Source organism: Trachypithecus francoisi, unplaced genomic scaffold (genome assembly GCF_009764315.1).
Source record: "Trachypithecus francoisi isolate TF-2019V2 unplaced genomic scaffold, Tfra_2.0 Lachesis_group7, whole genome shotgun sequence".
Taxonomy (NCBI): Eukaryota; Metazoa; Chordata; class Mammalia; order Primates; family Cercopithecidae; genus Trachypithecus; species Trachypithecus francoisi.
In genome coordinates, this window is record NW_022681472.1 from 15,617,543 (window position 1) to 15,634,539 (window position 16,997).

At 40.4% G+C, this 16,997-nt stretch overlaps 1 long non-coding RNA gene across 1 annotated transcript; it reads right to left on the reverse strand.

Moving 5' to 3' along the window:
- Window positions 1-5,529: 5,529 nt before the first annotated feature.
- On the reverse strand, window positions 5,530-16,184 carry LOC117079100. The gene is made up of 3 exons (XR_004435260.1): window positions 16,073-16,184; window positions 14,263-14,429; window positions 5,530-6,150 (listed from the first exon to the last, which is right to left on the reverse strand). It is a non-coding gene; the product is annotated as an uncharacterized LOC117079100 (long non-coding RNA).
- Window positions 16,185-16,997: the final 813 nt, after the last annotated feature.

Genomic DNA, 16,997 nt, shown 5'->3' on the forward strand with positions numbered 1-16,997 from the left:
AGGGGCCCTGAGCATAAGCTTCTTTGGCTTCCCCGTTAAGTCTGTCCGAAGGTCTGCTAAGGTGTGCCAGTGCAGAGAACATCCTCAGTACCTAGGAGTGCTAACTTCCTGCCTATCTCACAATTTTTATATCATTCTTTTCTGTGACTCCCACCTCTTTACAAAAGATACGTACAAGCTCCATGGACCTCCTTTTTGGGGGTGACCACTTATTATTACTATTTTTATTATTATTATTCAGCCCCATGACTGCCTATATTATTCTTAGAGATCACTTGGGAAACTGATTATCTTGATTTTAACAGAATGAAGTTTTCAAAGCTGTTGACCTTTATAAAAATCTAGTCTCCGTGCACCTATTTTTTTGGAATCATTTAAAAATTATTCCAAGTTTACTCTGCTTTCCTTTTTAGAGGCCTCATAGATACAGACAGAGAATCTTTGCTTGGCCAAACTCTACTCAGCCTTCTGAATATTCTTCTAGGCCCATCTGTGCACTTCCATGTAAAATCCAGTTTTTGCAAGACCCTTGCTAAATCAGTTTAGCCAGAATTCACCTTACCCCTGAGGTTCCCTCTTAGTAATTTTTCCATCTGCTGAACCCCACTCTGCTCCTTGGCTCTAAGGTCCCACTTGCCCACGCTGTACTTGGAGTTGAGCCCAGTCTCTCTCCTTCACTGCAATACCTCATTGCTGTGGCCCCTATACCTGTTGCAGTGGACCTGAATAAAGTCTGCCTTACTATGCTATGACATGGTGTCATTGAATAATGTTTTTCTTTAACAATACCTATTTTCAGATGCCTGAATTTTTTTGGATTTTTTTTCCAGAGTGAAACAACAGATGTTGGTGTGGATGTAGAGAAAAGAGAATGCTTATACACTGTGGTAAAAATGTTAAATCAGTACGACCTCTATGGAAAACAGTATAGAGATTTCTCAAGGAACTAAAAGTAGAACTACCATTCTACCCAGCAACCCCATGGCTAGTTATCTACCCAAAGGAAAACAAATCATTATATATAGAGACACCCACACTCATATGTTTATTGCAGTACTATTCACAGTAGCAAAGTCATGGAATCAACCTGAGTGTCCACCAATGGTTAAGTGGATAAAGAAAATGTGTATGTGTACACCATGGAATACTAGACAGCCATAAAAAAGAATGAAATAATGTCCTTTACAGCAACATGAATGAACCTGGAGGCCATTATCCTAAATGAAATGACTCAGAAATGGAAAATCAAATACTGCATGTTCTCACGTATAAGAGGAAGCTAAACAATGGTATACATGGATATAAAGCTGAAAATAATAGATGCTGCAGACCCCGAAAGCAAGGAGAGCAGGAAGGGAGTGATAATAATTACCTATTGTGTACAGTGTTCACTATTTGAGATTTGAGTGATGGGTATACTAGAAGCCCAAACCTCACCATTATGCAATACATCCATGTGACAAACCTGCACATGTACCCCCTGAATCTAAAATAATATTTCTTAAAGATATACAAAGGTATGAATCCTAAATATTATATGCATGGGTCTTCACAGAAAAAGAAAGTGAGTACTCGAAAAGCAGTGAGATTTGAAAGCTTATATACTATCTTAAAAGGGGAAGGAGAGGGAGATATAGGTCACTTGGAGAGTAAATGATATTTAGGAAAGATGAGGGGCCTTAGAAGAAGTAATGGGAGATATGATCATTTGGGACAACGTTTTTCTGGATTTAGTGTCAACTTCTAGTCTCCTCTGCTGTGAGAAGAGTCAATCTTCTCTGATTGATAAAATTTCCTGGAGAGGGGATTTATGACAATTGAGATCTTTTTGGAAGATCTGTCTTTAAGCAGATAAGGGGAGTTCAGAGAAAGCCTCTCCCTGAATTTGCTGTTTTTCAAATGCCTTCAGCTTAAAATAATCAAAGAGTGGCATATTTTTGGGTGGCACATCCTGAATCACTTCATAGTCATACTTTGGGGTGGCATATTCTGGTCTTTAACAATACAAGGAGGAAAATGCATGAGAAAAACAAAGAAATTTCTGGGCTTTGAGGAAGATTTGGAAATAATGATAAATCAAATATCTATTCATTTACTTTATAAGCATTTGTTGATCTCCTTCTTGTGCCAGACAATAAACAAATAATTGCATTGCAGGGTTAATAAGCACGAAGCTTATATGCAAAGCTCAGGGGCAGCCTAGAAGTAGGGTTGAGAGAGTAGTAGGTTAGAATATGGAGAAATTGGTCAAGTGGGCTTTGGGAATTATTCCATTAATTATTTAAAGAAGTTCTAGAATTTGTTCATTATGTTACACTTAACTTTGCAAAATATATTTGACCAATGCTTATATGGTGCTTAACTGCTGTGTGCCAGTCACTGTTCTAAGCATTCTATAATTGTTAATTCAATTAACAATCCAATGGGATGGTATTGTTATCATTCCCATTTTATAGATGAGAAAACTGAGTCTCTAAAGGTTTAGAAGGTACCATTCAGGGTCGGGTGCGGTGGCTCACACCTGTAATCCCAGAACTTTGGGAGGCCAAGGCGGGAGGATCACCTGAGGTCAGGACTTCGAGACCAGCCTGGTCAACATGATGAAACCCCATCTCCACTAAAAATACTAAAATTAGCCAGGCATGGTGGCATGTGCCTATAGTGCCAGCTACTTAGGAGACTGAAGAAGGAGAATCGCTTGAACCCGGGAAGCGGAGGTTGCAGTAGCTGAGATAGCACCACTGCACTCCATCCTGAGTGACAGAGTGAGACTCCATCTCAAAAAAAGAAGATGAATAAGAGGAGGAGGAGGAAGAAGAGGAAGAAGGAGAAGGAAAAGAAGAGAAGGAAGGAAGGAAAGAAGGAAGGAAGGAAGGAAGGAAGGAAGGAAGGAAGGAAGGAAGGAGGGAGGGAGGAGGGAGGGAGGGAGGGAAGGAGGGAGGGAGAGAAAGAAAAGAAAAGAAAGAAAGAAAGAGAGAGAGAGAGAAAGGAAAGACAGAAAGAAAGAAAGAAAGAAAGAAAAAGAAAAAGAAAGAAAGAAAGAAAGAAAGAAAGAGAAAGAAAGAGAGGGAGAAAGAAAGAAAGAAAGAGAGGGAGAAAGGAAGGAAGGCAGGCACGCAGGCGCGCGCGGTGGCTCACGCTTGTAATCCTAGCACTTTGGGAGGCCGAGTCTGGCGGATCACGAGGTCAGGAAATTGAGACCATCCTGGCTAACACGGTGAAACCCCGTCTCTACTAAAAAAAAAAAAAAAAAATACAAAAAATTAGCCGGGCGTGGTGGTGGGCGCCTGCAGTCCCAGCTACTTGGGAGGCAGAGGCAGGAGAATGGCGTGAACCCAGGAGGCAGAGCTTGCAGTGAGCCAAGATGGCGCCACTGCACTCCAGCCTGGGCGACACTGCAAGGCTTTGTCTCAAAAAAAAGAGCTTCTTTTAACCTAACATATTTCTAGGGAACTGCTTCTAGAATTTTAATATGCATGCAAATCCCTGAGGATCTTGTTAAAAAGCAGATTTGGTTTCAATAGTCTGGCTTGGGGTCTGATGTCCTGCATTACTAACAAGCTCCCAAGTGACACCTGGAACACCAGTGTTCCAGGAACCATACTTTGAGTTTCAAGGGTCTAGGATCTACTGTAGTTTTATTTTTCTTTTTTAATAAAACATGCTCATTCATAGATTTTTCTCTCCACGTCTACTCCTGTGCTTCTGGGAAAATTATGCAAAAACTTCACATTCTCATCACCACCATGAGTACTTGTGGCTCTAATCAATACCCTCTAGCATCAGCATATATCTGTATTAAGAATGTGAACAGAGCAAGGGAGCGGAGTGAGGAAGATTGGTTGAGGTTAGGGAAAGCAGGAAGTCAAGAGAGAGGGGACAGAATCAGGAAAGCAGAAGAAAGAAAGAATTCTAGCAGCAGAAATGCTCAACTATTTTGGGACAGCTGTGAGGCATGTGTGTATGTGTGTGTGTACAACTGCTTCTGAGTTGTTATTCCAAAACAGATTGTTCACTTCCATAAACAAAGTATTGTATACATACCTGTTTCTTAGTCCACTGAAAATGCTATTAATAACATCTATGAGGCCCTTGTGACTATCTCTGCATCATCACTGGGTATGTATTCATTTCTTCTATGTGGAATACTGAAACTTAAATTGCGTTCTCCTTTGACTAAGAGAACTGACTTTTCCACAAGGTCTGTTATTTTACAAACTGCAGTTGTTTGAAAGTTTGATAAATGATTCTATAGTATCCTCATCTTGCCCATTAAATAGGCAGCCTCTCTGTTTCCTGGAGTAACACAAAACTTATCTCCATTCTTTGCCTACAAATAACCTTCAAAGCCTTTGCAGAGAGGAAGGAGTCTTATTTCTTTTAAAGAATTTGAGTCATGGATCACTCTCTCTAAGAAGCCAGTATAGGCTGGTGGGTTATTTCACAATTCATGGCAAATTCCATAAATTTAAATCAAAGAAGATAGTCCCAGTTCAGAAAAGCATTTTGATCTAAAAAAATGCTGCTTTATATTTGCTCCATATGATATCGTGATAATATCATAGTAGCTAAGGCTCACAGGTGCTCACTTGGAGCCAGCCCTTGCTCTAAGCACTTTACACATATTAACTTCCTTGTGCCCAACCATCATCAGGACTGTTGCCCACATATTCCCAATTGTTTGGCATTCTAAAACAGCTAACCATTTCTAGTAATTCCAAATAGGGACACAGGTTCTTTGGTTCACAATTACAGTCATTATTATCCAATTTTTTATGTGTAAATGGAGGCACAGAGAAGTGAAGCAAATTGTCCAAGATCACACAGCTGGTAAATTTGAGAGCCAGAACCTGAAACTGGAAAGTTGGGATCCAGAGCCAAGCTCTTAAGCACCATGCTTTGTTGTTTCTCAAGAGTAAACTATGTCATGAAACTGGAAAAGAGTCCTTATCAAAAAGAGAAATGGTGGATCTCATTAATATGTAAGCTGTGCTTTGAAACCAACAAAGGTAAAATGTTTAATGAGTCAGCCAAGAGCTTTCCTAGTCAGCTGCAGGAAAATGCAGCCATCGATTTTGCAGACACAGTAAGAGCAAAAGTACCATCTGCCTGGCCTCAGCCTCTGCCGTGAAGGAAGGGAACTAGGAGGAAGACCAGAGTCAAGTGGAAAACTAGAGGAAGTGTCCCATCTCTGAGAAGGCTCAGCCAGGCGCAGTGGCTCACGCCTGTAATCCCAGCACTTTGGGAGGCCAAGGCGGGCAGACCACGAGGTCAGGAGTTCAAGAACAGCCTGGCCAACATAGTGAAACCCCGCCTCTACTAAAAATAAAAAAATTAGCCGGACATGGTGGCAGGCGCCTGTAATCCTAGCTACTCAGGAGGCTGAGGCAGGAGAATTGCTTTAACCCGGGAGGCAGAGGTTACAGCCAGCCGAGATTGCGCCACTGCATACCAGCCGGGGTGACAGTGCGAGACTCTGTCTCAAAAAAGAAAAAAAAAAGCAGCCTAGCAGCCTCATAGGGAATGGAGTGGCTGTATTTGAGAAGTCAGGGTTGTCTCTATAAGACAGACAATAAGAGATGGGGATTTGAAACTCTAAGACTTGGATATTTTAGACAGTGAAGGAGGCAAGGTCTGCCCTGGGTAATTTGCCAGGATGAAGCCTTCCCTGCACGTAAATCCTCTGCCTCACTGTGGCCATTTCCCTCATAAACTCTTTTGAATTCCTCCCATGCTAGTAAACAGCAGGCATTCAGGTAATATTATTCAGAGACAGCTGGTTAAAGGATTTTGCTTTAGTCACATTTAGTCAGTGGGAGGTAGAGAGACCAAGCCATGAACTCACAAGGGGATAAAAATAGTGCTCGTCTTAGCCATCTCTTGCTGTGTAATAAATGACTCCACGATATGGGGACTTAAACACATTCATTGTCTCACAGTTTCTGTGGGTCAAGAGTTTGGATGCAGCTTGGATGTGCATCCCTGGCTCAGGGTCTCTCACCAAGGCTGTAGACAAAGTGTGGGCTTGGGCAAGGATTGACCTGCTTCCAAGTTGTTCACATGCAACTGTCAGCAACCTCGGTCCTCGGTGACTTTTGCTCGGAGTCCTCAGTTCCTTTCCACATGGGTCTCTCCACAGCACCAGTATCCCTTAGAGAGAAAGTGGCAGGTGATGAGCACCAAGACAAATACTGAGTCTTTTTAGGCCTTAATCTTGGAAGAGTCATGCCATCACCTCTCCCCATTCTATTGGCTAGAAGCGACTCATAGAAGCTAGCCTACACTCAAGGGGCAAGGAGAGCACAAGGGTGTGGTTACCCTTGGGGCACCTTAGAGGCAAAGGAAAACAGAAGCAGTGGCAGAGATTTGATGAAGGAAAAGTCTCATCCAACAGTAAGATTATAATTTTTGATACAAAATCCCTTCTCTACATATCTAAGCCACAAGAAGTCTGTCAAAATACCATAAAATGCAGGGGCATTTTTTTCCTATGGACACCATTTGTTGCCCAATATCTGCAAATGCTGGGCAATTTTCCTCCCTGGATGCACCACATGACAGTCAATATGCCAGGACAGGTGTCCAACTGTTAGGTATGCTACTGGCATTTGGGGCATTTGTGTATACAGGGTGACCATTTATCATCCATATTTGACAGTTTTAGAGTGAAGGGACACTCTAAAACTACCAGGATCACAGGCAAACCAAAATGTGTAGTCACCCTCCTTTAGGCCAAGCCAATCTTCAAGGAGTCCCTTCTTCCTGCCCTCCTTCTTTTTGTCTTCTTCAGCCTCCATCTCACTCTGGTTGTTTTTCTTCCCTCATTTACTCCACTCTCTACTCTCTGTACTGACCATTGTCAGATGGATAGATTGCAAAAATTTTCTCTCACTCTGTAGGTTGTCTGTTCACTCTGATGATAGTTTCTTTTGCTGTGCAGAAGTGCTTTAGTTTAATTAGACCCCATTTGTCAATTTTTACTTTTGTTGCAATTGCTTTTGGTGTTTTCATCATGAAATCTTTGTCTGTGCCTATGTCCTGAATGGTATTGCCTAGATTCTCCTTTAGGGTTTTTATAGTTTTTGGGTTTTTCATTTAAGTCTTTAATCTATCTTAAGTTAATTTTTGCATAAGGTTTAAGGAAGGGGTCCAGTTTCAATTTTCTGCATATAGCTAGCCAGCTCTCCCAGCACCATTTATTAAATAGAGAATCCTTTCCTCATTGCTTGTTTTTGTCAGGTTTGTCAAAGATCAGATAATTGTAGGTGTGTGGTCTTATTTCTGAGTTTTCTATTTGGTTCCATTGGTCTGTGTGTCTGTCTTTGTACCAGTACCATGCGGTTTTGGTTACTGTAGCCTTGTAGTATAGTTTGAAGTCAGGTAGCATGATGCCTCCAGCTTTGTTCTTTTTGCGTAGTATATTCTTGGCTAATTGGGCTCTTTTTTGGTTTCAGGTGAATTTCAAAACAGTTTTTTTTATAATATTGTGAAGAATATCAATGGTAGTTTAATGGGAATAGCATTGAATCTAAAATTACTTTGGGTAGTATGGCCATTTTCACGATATTGATTCTTCCTAAACATGAACATGGAATGGAAAACAAAATGTTAAAAATATGTTTTAATCTAGCCGGGCGAGATGGCGGGCACCTGTAGTCCCAGCTACTCAGGAGGCTGAGGCAGGAGAATGGCGTAAACCCAGGAGGCAGAGCTTGCAGTGAGCCGAGATCGCGCCACTGCACTTCAGCCTGGGCAACAGAGCGAGACTCCGTCTCAAAAAAAAAAAAATATGTTTTAATTACCACAAATAGACATTAGCCAGATTGTTGTTAGACAGGTGAAATTAAGGAAACTACTTTCACAAACTGAGTTATTCATTAAAATAATGCTGCTGCTTCCTCATTAAAATAATTTGGTTTCCCATTTAGTTATTCTCTTGTCTTTCTTAGTAAATACCTGTTAACTCATTCTAAGAAAGCATGTATATGAACAGAAGAATATTTTCTTAAAACCAAAAAATAAATTTCTTACAATCTTAATAGCAATCATTTCTGGATCCTACACAGAGAAGCAACCCATATGGAAAATAACAGTTAAAGTTTTTTAATGATCTAGAGAAACCATATGTCTTTTTAACTGTTTAGTCATTCAGGAAAGATGAGCACAAAAGTGTATTTTCTCTTTTTTCTCAACCCATCTAAATTGAATTGACAACAAATATGAAATGCATTTTTCAGAGCTATTACAGAGTGCATGTACAGTATTATCAAATACAGTCTAGGCTGCTATTAGTTTTGCAGCAAATAAATGTTTCTATCATACAGTCCTTATCAAGAAAATTAAATAAAAGGATTGATAACTGGCGGCTAATATTCTCTCATGAGCCAGCTTTTAAATAGGTCACATTGTTCTTCACTTCATTGGAAACTGAAAATAGCTGCTGTATCAGCAATGTTTGTGAAAAATAGCACATTATCTGGAACTGTCTGGGGAGGGGGAGAGTGTAGGTCTTTATGAATTAAACATCTAGTAGAACCATCAAGTTTTAAAATCTGACAGGGGCCTTATAGTTCATATATTTAAGCCCTTCATTTTCAATCTGAGGAAGCAGACATCCAGAAATATTAAGGGACCAAGTAAAACAACTACTTAGTATCAGAATTATGAGTTCAGTAGTTAAAATCTCTATTTCAACTTAAGTACATTTCCTACATTTTTTTCTGAATAAAGACAGTGAGGTAAAAAAGCATTTACCCTTAAATTTTTTCTGTAATAAGTATCCTTTATAAGTTTTCAGATTTTATCCCTTGATGAGTCTTAACTGTAATGAAAGTCAATGAATCAAAAACAGAGAAGAATAAGACAGATAAACAATTTTTATCAGATAAACAACTTTTCTCCCTACTGTCTTTTAAGAGACAGAGAAAGGAATCAGGGAAGGATTCTCTCTACCTGCTCGAAAGGGGACAATATTCGCCTCACTGTTACTGCTTTCCCAGAAACGACAGTCAAGCACACCCAGCCAAAAGCCAGGCTGCAAGAGAGACTTTTGAACAAGATCAGATTTTTCTTTAGTGCCAAATTGTCTTTGACCTCTCGGCCACTCATCATTTACTAAATATGTTACAGGTTGTATTTTGTGTATTTAGGGCTTGAAGAGGGTTGAAAGTGAAAGTTTTGCATCCAGAACACATTAAATCAAGCTCCAATTTAGAACAACCTTTTTCCTGTCTCCTGCTTGCTGCTAAGGGCCATTTTGAAAAACAAGAAAATGAACAGCTGGAAGGCTAAGCAATTAGTTTTTTTTTTTTCTTTGTACTTGATCTCCTACATCTCAGCTGAAGGACATACAGGGAGACTCTGCGCTCTGCTAAATTAGTAGCTAGTGAAAGTCCCTTGATAAATTAAAAAGAAATGAATTAATATCAGTGCTTTGCAAGGTGAGGCCTGAAGCACCTCTCTGGCAGAGATAGCTTAGGATGACCCAGTTATGATGATAATGAAGGGGTGGATAGGATGATAGTCCCAACAGAATTTAAAAGAATAGAAGACTGTGTAGAAATGGTAACCCACTTATAAACAACAGGTAACATTTATTGAGCACTAACTGTCTAGCAGACAATGTGCTAAGCTATCTTCAAACATTATCTCATTGCTCATAGCAACCCTAAGAGATAGGTTCGATTAAATAGTAGCTAAGTAGTAACAGCAGGGATTTGCATCCACTGCAGTCTCACTCCAGAGCTCACACTTTTCACTGCTATGCTACTGTTTTGATAAGAAAGACATTTATCAGGGCGATTGTGGTGGTGCATATCTGTAATCCCAGCAGTTTGGGAGGCAGAAGCCCGTGGATCACTTGAGGTCAGGAGTTCAAGCCCAGCCTGGTCAACGTGGCACAACCCTGTCTCTACCAAAAATACAAAAAAAAATTAGCCAGGCATGGTGATGCGCGCCTGTAGTCCCAGTTACTTGTGAGGTTGAGGCACAAGAATTACTTGAGCCAGGGAGATAGATGCCGCAGTGAGCCGAGTTCGCACCACTGTACTCCAGCCTGGGTGACGGAGTGAGACTTCATCTTAAAAAAAAAGAAAAAGAAAAAGACACTTATCAGGTTATGACATGTTCAAGGGTTTGTAATTATGAACAAAATCATTTAAAGACCAGAGTCAAAGAGCTACAATGACTCCAAAGGTGTGAAGGAGAAGGCTCACAAAAATGGACTAAGACAGAGAGAGATGAAAGTAGAAAAGCCTATGCAAGGCTGGAGGGATGATTTCGTCGAATGGTTTACGAGAGGAGAAAGCAACAGCAATACTCGGCATTTCATTATCATCAGAGACAGGAGAGAGTAAATGTTTCTTTTCCCTAATGGCCCTAATTTCAGGAAAGTAAGTAGAACGAAATAAATTCACACGGCCGACTCTCACTGCATGTCAACTTCATTGTTCTGGTATTAGAAAATGTAAGATCAGATTAAGAAGGTCTTAATCAGGTCTTAAGAAAAGGAAGGCTGTGGGACTTTCCTTCCAGAATTCAAACTATGTGTTTGGGCATGGAAAATCCCCACTCTGGATTTCTGTCTTCTCACTAGAGTGAAGATGCCTGGCCTTTTGGTTTCTAAGAAGGTTCTGAAGATATGATGATGTAGCTGGGAAAACGGTGAACAAACATTAGGAACAAAGCACTGCCTGAAGTTAAAATGAACCAAATTTTAACCTCAAAAAAAAAAAAGTCATCTATTTTATTTACATGAAAAGGACTATTTCAGAGAAAAGTAACAGCCTTTTCCCTCAGTTTGTGTTATTGGAGTTGTTTAATTTTTGGTTTGCACATCTGAGGAGTTCTAAGATTTCATTTCATTTTGTGTAAACAGTTTCCAAACCTGGGTAACAGGGTTTCACTGTGGTGGAAAAGGTGGAACTCCCCACACACATACCATTCATTTGAAGTATTCCCAAGTTCCACTTTCCTCTGCAGAGCAGCTATTTAATTTGTGCAGTGGTGTTTACACTAAAACATTTTGTCAACACTCGTACCAAATACTGAGAGTTTTATTACAAATTACAAAATTAGAAGGCCACAGGTATAGACTTTACACATTTCCAACTTATTTAGTTCAGCATATGATAGTTTTCAGTTTGCTCCAGTTCTTTATTTTTATAGGTTTAGAAATAGAAATATACGTTGGATTACAAGGTGCTTTCCAGTGATCCTTTGTTAAGGGAAAAGTTACAACATTGGAAATAGATCCTGTGTTCATTTGTGTACCTTTCTTTAATCATGCATTGTGGCTTTTGCTGACCTAAGAGAGGCCACATGCCTACAAAAGTTCCATCTCTACTACATAACAGTCAGGTAGTCTTCTAGGGCATTCTTTAAGTCATTAATCACATTGCCTGAACTGAACTGAAGTTATAGAATAATATTGGACAACAATATTATTTCATTTTTAAAACCACTTAGCAGATTGGAAATATTTATTAATAATTATGGTTTGACCCAAATGAAATATAATTACTAATTTAAACATATGAACTGTAGTGGGATAAAGCCACAACAAATATGGATTAAATGCTTTCCATGGGTCAGGAGCTTTACAGATGATCTGGACTCTGGATACAGTGGCTCTTGAGATACTCCTAGAACAACCACCCCTTCCGGAGTTCACAGTGCAAAGAGGGAAATGGCCATTAAGCCCCCAGTGGCAGAGATCTGTGTTAAATGGGTCATCCAGGGACCCAATAAGGGAGACACAGAAAAACAAGTACTGTATGATCTCACTTATGTGTGGAATCTAAAAAAATGAGTTCACAGAAGCAGAGAGCAGAAGGGTGGTTACCAGGGGCTGGAGGGAGGGAAAATAGGGAGATGTTGGCCAAGGGACACAAAATTTCAGTTATAAAATGAATAAATTCTGCCGATCTAATGTACAGCATGGTGACTACAGTTAATAATTATGTTTTGTATACTTGAAATTTGCTACAAGAGTAGATCTGAAATGTTTTCACCACACACACACACAGGTAACTATATGTGGTGATGGCTATGTTCATTAGCTTGATTGTGGTAAACATTTCATAATGTATACATATATCAAAACATCACATTATACATCTTACATATACTCAATTTTTATTGTGAAAAAAATAATTTAAAAAATGAAGTTTGTGAGGAAGAGGAAAAAAGTGTTGTAATGCAAGAAGCACAGGCATGCACAGGCTGTGTGTATAGTGAGGGGGAAGAAGACTCTTAACAGAGAGCTGGAAGAAAGGGAAGGGGGTCCCTGCCTTCACTTGCGATCTGGAGAAGGATTCATGTGTATCACATAGATGTTAGTAACACAACTGAAAGTGGCTAAGTTCTATGTGCTTTGATCACAGTTGTGAGAATCAAAGAAAGTTTCTTCTAGGAAGTGATAATTTGAACTAGACCTTAAGAATGGACAGGATTTCCAATAGAGCACAGACTCAGATGCAGTAAGAAACAAGGAGTGCTTAGGGCACAGCAGGTAGCACTGTTAGAGAGCAGAGCACCTGCAGAGAGATGCGGCTGCCAGGGCAGGTGTGCTTGATTTTCAGTAGGTATCAGTATTAAAGCAAAGGTACAAGTTCCTCATATGACTTAGCTATTTTAACCCATTAATTATTAATTAACCCATTACAAATGTACATTCTTATGTTTTCTCAGTTACGGTATTGGTCTTTCATATGGCTTCTGTATAAGATCACTTTATTTTTTTTCTCTCAAACATACTGGTCTTTTTGAAAAATGTACATCCTGTAAGACTTCAACACATTTATATGAGATACTGTGAATCGAGAAGGGACATGTTAATGTTTTCCTATAATGTTGAATACATTTTTATTTAAAAGCTGGGGGAAGTGGAGTTTTAAAAAAAGCTCACTTCTCGCCATTGGCACTTTATGTGAGCCCATTACACTTTGCTTTCTTGTAAGAGATTTCTGTAATGCTTTTTGAGTGCTATTAAAACTGACCTCTTCGATAAATGTCAACTTGCTGTCTAAAGGCAACCAAAGGAATTTTAAGTCAAATTATATTTCTACTAAAGCTGAGTTTGGTCAGCTTGACTAGTGGAAAGTTTTCTTTTAGAATTCTAAGTATTGTGATAATATTGCAAACTGAATACTCTCTCAGATTTCTCAAGAAGCTGTTCTAAGAGTGAATCTGTGGCCTCATGTTGTAAATCAGGGAGTAAGTCCCCCTTGCGGGGTGTTTAAGGATCTCTCCAACTCTGGAGATCTCTCCAGTCTCCGACTTGGGAAATTACACTCAGAAAACGTGAAATAAAAAGATTTGTTCTACTCATAGGTCATAGAGAGGGACACAGGCCACACCACACCATGCAGGGGGCCATGTGGAAGAAGTACTAAGCTAGAGCTCCACAAAGCAGGTGGGGGCACAAGAGAGTCAGCCCCCATGAGCGAATGCCTTTACTGGGGGGTCCTGGTGCAGTACACAAGCAAGAGGCATGAGGGAGTGTTATTAGTGCTTTTAAATGTCAGTAAGTCACAGTCAGAGGAGAACAAGAAGAGGAACTTGTAGCTGAACCAACCTTATCACACTAGTGCACCTGGGCCCTGGGCAGCGTGCTCATGGCCTGTGTGATACTGAGGCATCAGGAAAATATGAAGTTTTTAAAATTTACAATACAGGCCTCTTTGGTACAGACTGAAGCCAGCAGCAGGGCAGGGGTGGGGAAGAAGTGGACCAGGACAGGGAGATGCACCCTGGAGAAGATGGGAGCTCTCACAGTGTTCTCTGAAGCTGGCAATTTAGATGGTGGCAGTTAAATGGGCCTGGTGAGTGGGTGTCCAGGTTGTGGGGCCCCATGCATGGCCTCCATGGCCAGTGTATTCATGGGCTCATGGAGTCAGCTCTAGAGGTGGTGAAGGGTAGGGGCAGGCTGATGTCAATAGGCCGGGTCATTCTGTCTCCTCAGTCGTTCAGTGCCTCTTCCGTGGACACTCTTGTGAGTGTTAACATGGCATAAAAATCTTCACTTTTAGGCCCACTCCTTCTATCCATCCACATGCATCTATGATCTTCCAGTACTTCCCATGATTGTCATTATTTTCTAACTGTGGGCTGTATCTTTCTTCATTATAAAGTGGGTGACCAAGGGTGCTGCCAGAACCTCTGTCCATTAAGAGATTTCCTCTCGCCACACTCTGCAAGCCACCTTTGAATGAGGCTGCAGCCCTCATGCACTTTCCACCTGCACCCACAGAGTAAGCCTACCTGCTATAAAGCAAATGTGGGTTTTTCCTTCCTCCTGTAGGATCCTCTACGTAGCTGGCATCATACGCAAAAGGAGGGCTGTGCTGCAGGTGCCTTGGGGTCTGGGTAGACTGACTGTTGGCTTGTGTCCACTAGTGCTGCTCTTATTCAATCCTGGATGTACTCCTCTAAACCAAATTAAAGATAAAAACACATGAAATAGGCTAGGCATGGTGGAGCACACCTGCCTATAGTCCACACTACTCATAAGGCTGAGGTGGGAGGATTGCTTGGGTCCAAGAGTGTGAGACGGCAGTGTGCACAATCATGCCCGTGAATAACCTCTGTACTCCAACCTGGGCAACATAGCGAGACTCCATCTCTAAAACACACACGTGCACACACACACACACACATGCACACACATACACAAAATTCTCCCAAGTTCTTATTAGACCCAAATGTTTGCTACTCATTACCAAAGAGATAAGATTTTCTTTTTAATAAAAAGAAAACGGCTGAGCATGGTGGCTCATGCCTGTAATCCAAGCACTTTGGGAGGCTGAGGCGGGTGAATCACTTGAGGTCAGGAGTTCAAGACCAGCCTGGTCAACATGGTGAAACCCTGTCTCTGCTAAAAAAAAAAAAAAAAATTAGCTGGGCATGCTGACAGGTGCCTGTGATCTCAGCTACTCGGGAGGCTGAGGCGGGAGAATCACTTGATCACTTGAACCCTGGAGGCAGAGGTTGCAGTGAGCCGGGATTGTGTCACTGCATTCCAGCCTGGGCAACAGAACCAGACTCCAAAAAAAAAAGAAAGAAAGAAAGAAAGACACATAAAATAAAAGATACATCCAATGAAATTAGCCTAGAAAAGCTCCTGTTTATTGCATACAATCTCTTTTCTTTTTCTTTTTTTTTTTTTTTTTGAGATGGAGTCTTGCTCTGTTGACCAGGTTGGAGCGCAATGGCGCGATCTCAGCTCACTGCAACTTCCACCTCCCAGGTTCAAGCAATTCTCCTGCCTCAGCCTCCCGAGTAGCTGGGATAATAGGCACCTGTCACCATGCCCAGCTAATTTTTGTATTTTTAGTAGAGATGGGATTTTGCCATGCTAGCCAGGCTGGTCTCAAACTCCTGACCTCATAATCTGTCCACCGCAGCCTCTCAAAGTGCTGGGATTACAGGTGTGAACCACCACGCCCAGCCTATTGCATGCAATCTCTTTCATTTTTCCTTGCCTCTTACGAGTAGACATTTGTACCTATAAAGAAATCTGAATTCTAACAGAACAGTAAGTGCTGCAGTGTACATGCAGGAACTGATACATTAATCTTGTTGATCACTTCTAAAATCCTATGTGCTTGACTACTGACTAAGAATTGTAGCCAATTAAATTTAAGCACACATATTTGTCCCTAGTTCAAAAAGAAAACAATGAGCTATGGAAACATTTCCGGTATAATCAAGCATAAATTTGCTGAAATGAACCACGTAGAATTTTTTTAACAATGCAAAATCAGAGTCGGTGATTTTAATAGCAATCAAATATTTACAGCTTCTAAATTCTGCTCCTGTAATTGTAGGAGAGTGGATGAAGTATACAGACCTATAAATGAAAAGGGAATGAATCTTCCATCAACCATCTGGCTGTTCACATTGACAATCTGATTAATTGACAATACCTTTGCCCAAACAAAAACAATGGTATTGTAGAGAGACATATTCTTCTAGTCTTCATTCTGACGTTTCCCACATGCCTCTTACCACCAAAGTAAATACACATCTCTACAAGCATATATATACATATCACAATGGCACAGAAACCTACACTGGAAATAAATTACGTTTCTGCTAAGGGTGTCCTCTTTCTTGTGCTCCTTCTTCTAAATATTCCCAGAAGAGGTAACATACACTATTATCATCTCACTGAAAATTTGTTTATCTTATCTTCTGTGACCCAGGTTGTGAAAGAGGAAGTGGGAACAGAAAGTGTCCAAGAAGAGGAAGTAGTGGCCTCAAAGACAAACAGCCTACTGCTTTTTCCATCCCTGACAACAAGATTTAAATTGCTCACTAATGCATAAGTGAATGCTTTAGCATAATAAAATAGTGATATGCTTTAGCATAATCACAATCCCCAAAGTGAATTTTATTTGTTGCCACTACCAGCTACTCAGAAGGCAAGAAAGCATCCAATTCTTGTCTTTGTGACAAATTTGGGTATGCATAAACTATTTATGCATAAACTATTTATGAATTTTACTTGTTGCCACTACCAGCTACTCAAAAGACAAGAAAGCACCCAATTCTTGTCTTTGTGACAAATTTGGGTATGCATAAACTAAGAATGTGTACAATAAAAGTTTCCTTGATGAAAAGGGAGAATGTTATCACTATCTGCTATCAGATTTTTTCAGGCCCCAAAAAAGAAATTTTGATGTGACGTATAAACCATATGTAATGCTTTCCTGGATCTAATGCAATTCACATGCACACCATGGAAGAGGCAGTTGAGTGGGCCTGGCTGCTAGATGTAAGCAACACATATCCCCTCCTATGAATTTATTCTTAATTTCTCTCTAAGCAGGAAGACTGATATGGTGGTGGTTGTTTTTCTTTAGGCATAATGATTAAAAGTTAATCAATGGTATCAGTTATTGATGACACAATGGTCATCTTTCCAAGAGATGAAAATAGATAGATGAAAACAGACATCTGCAGCTCCAGATACAGACTAGCTGTACTAAATGATT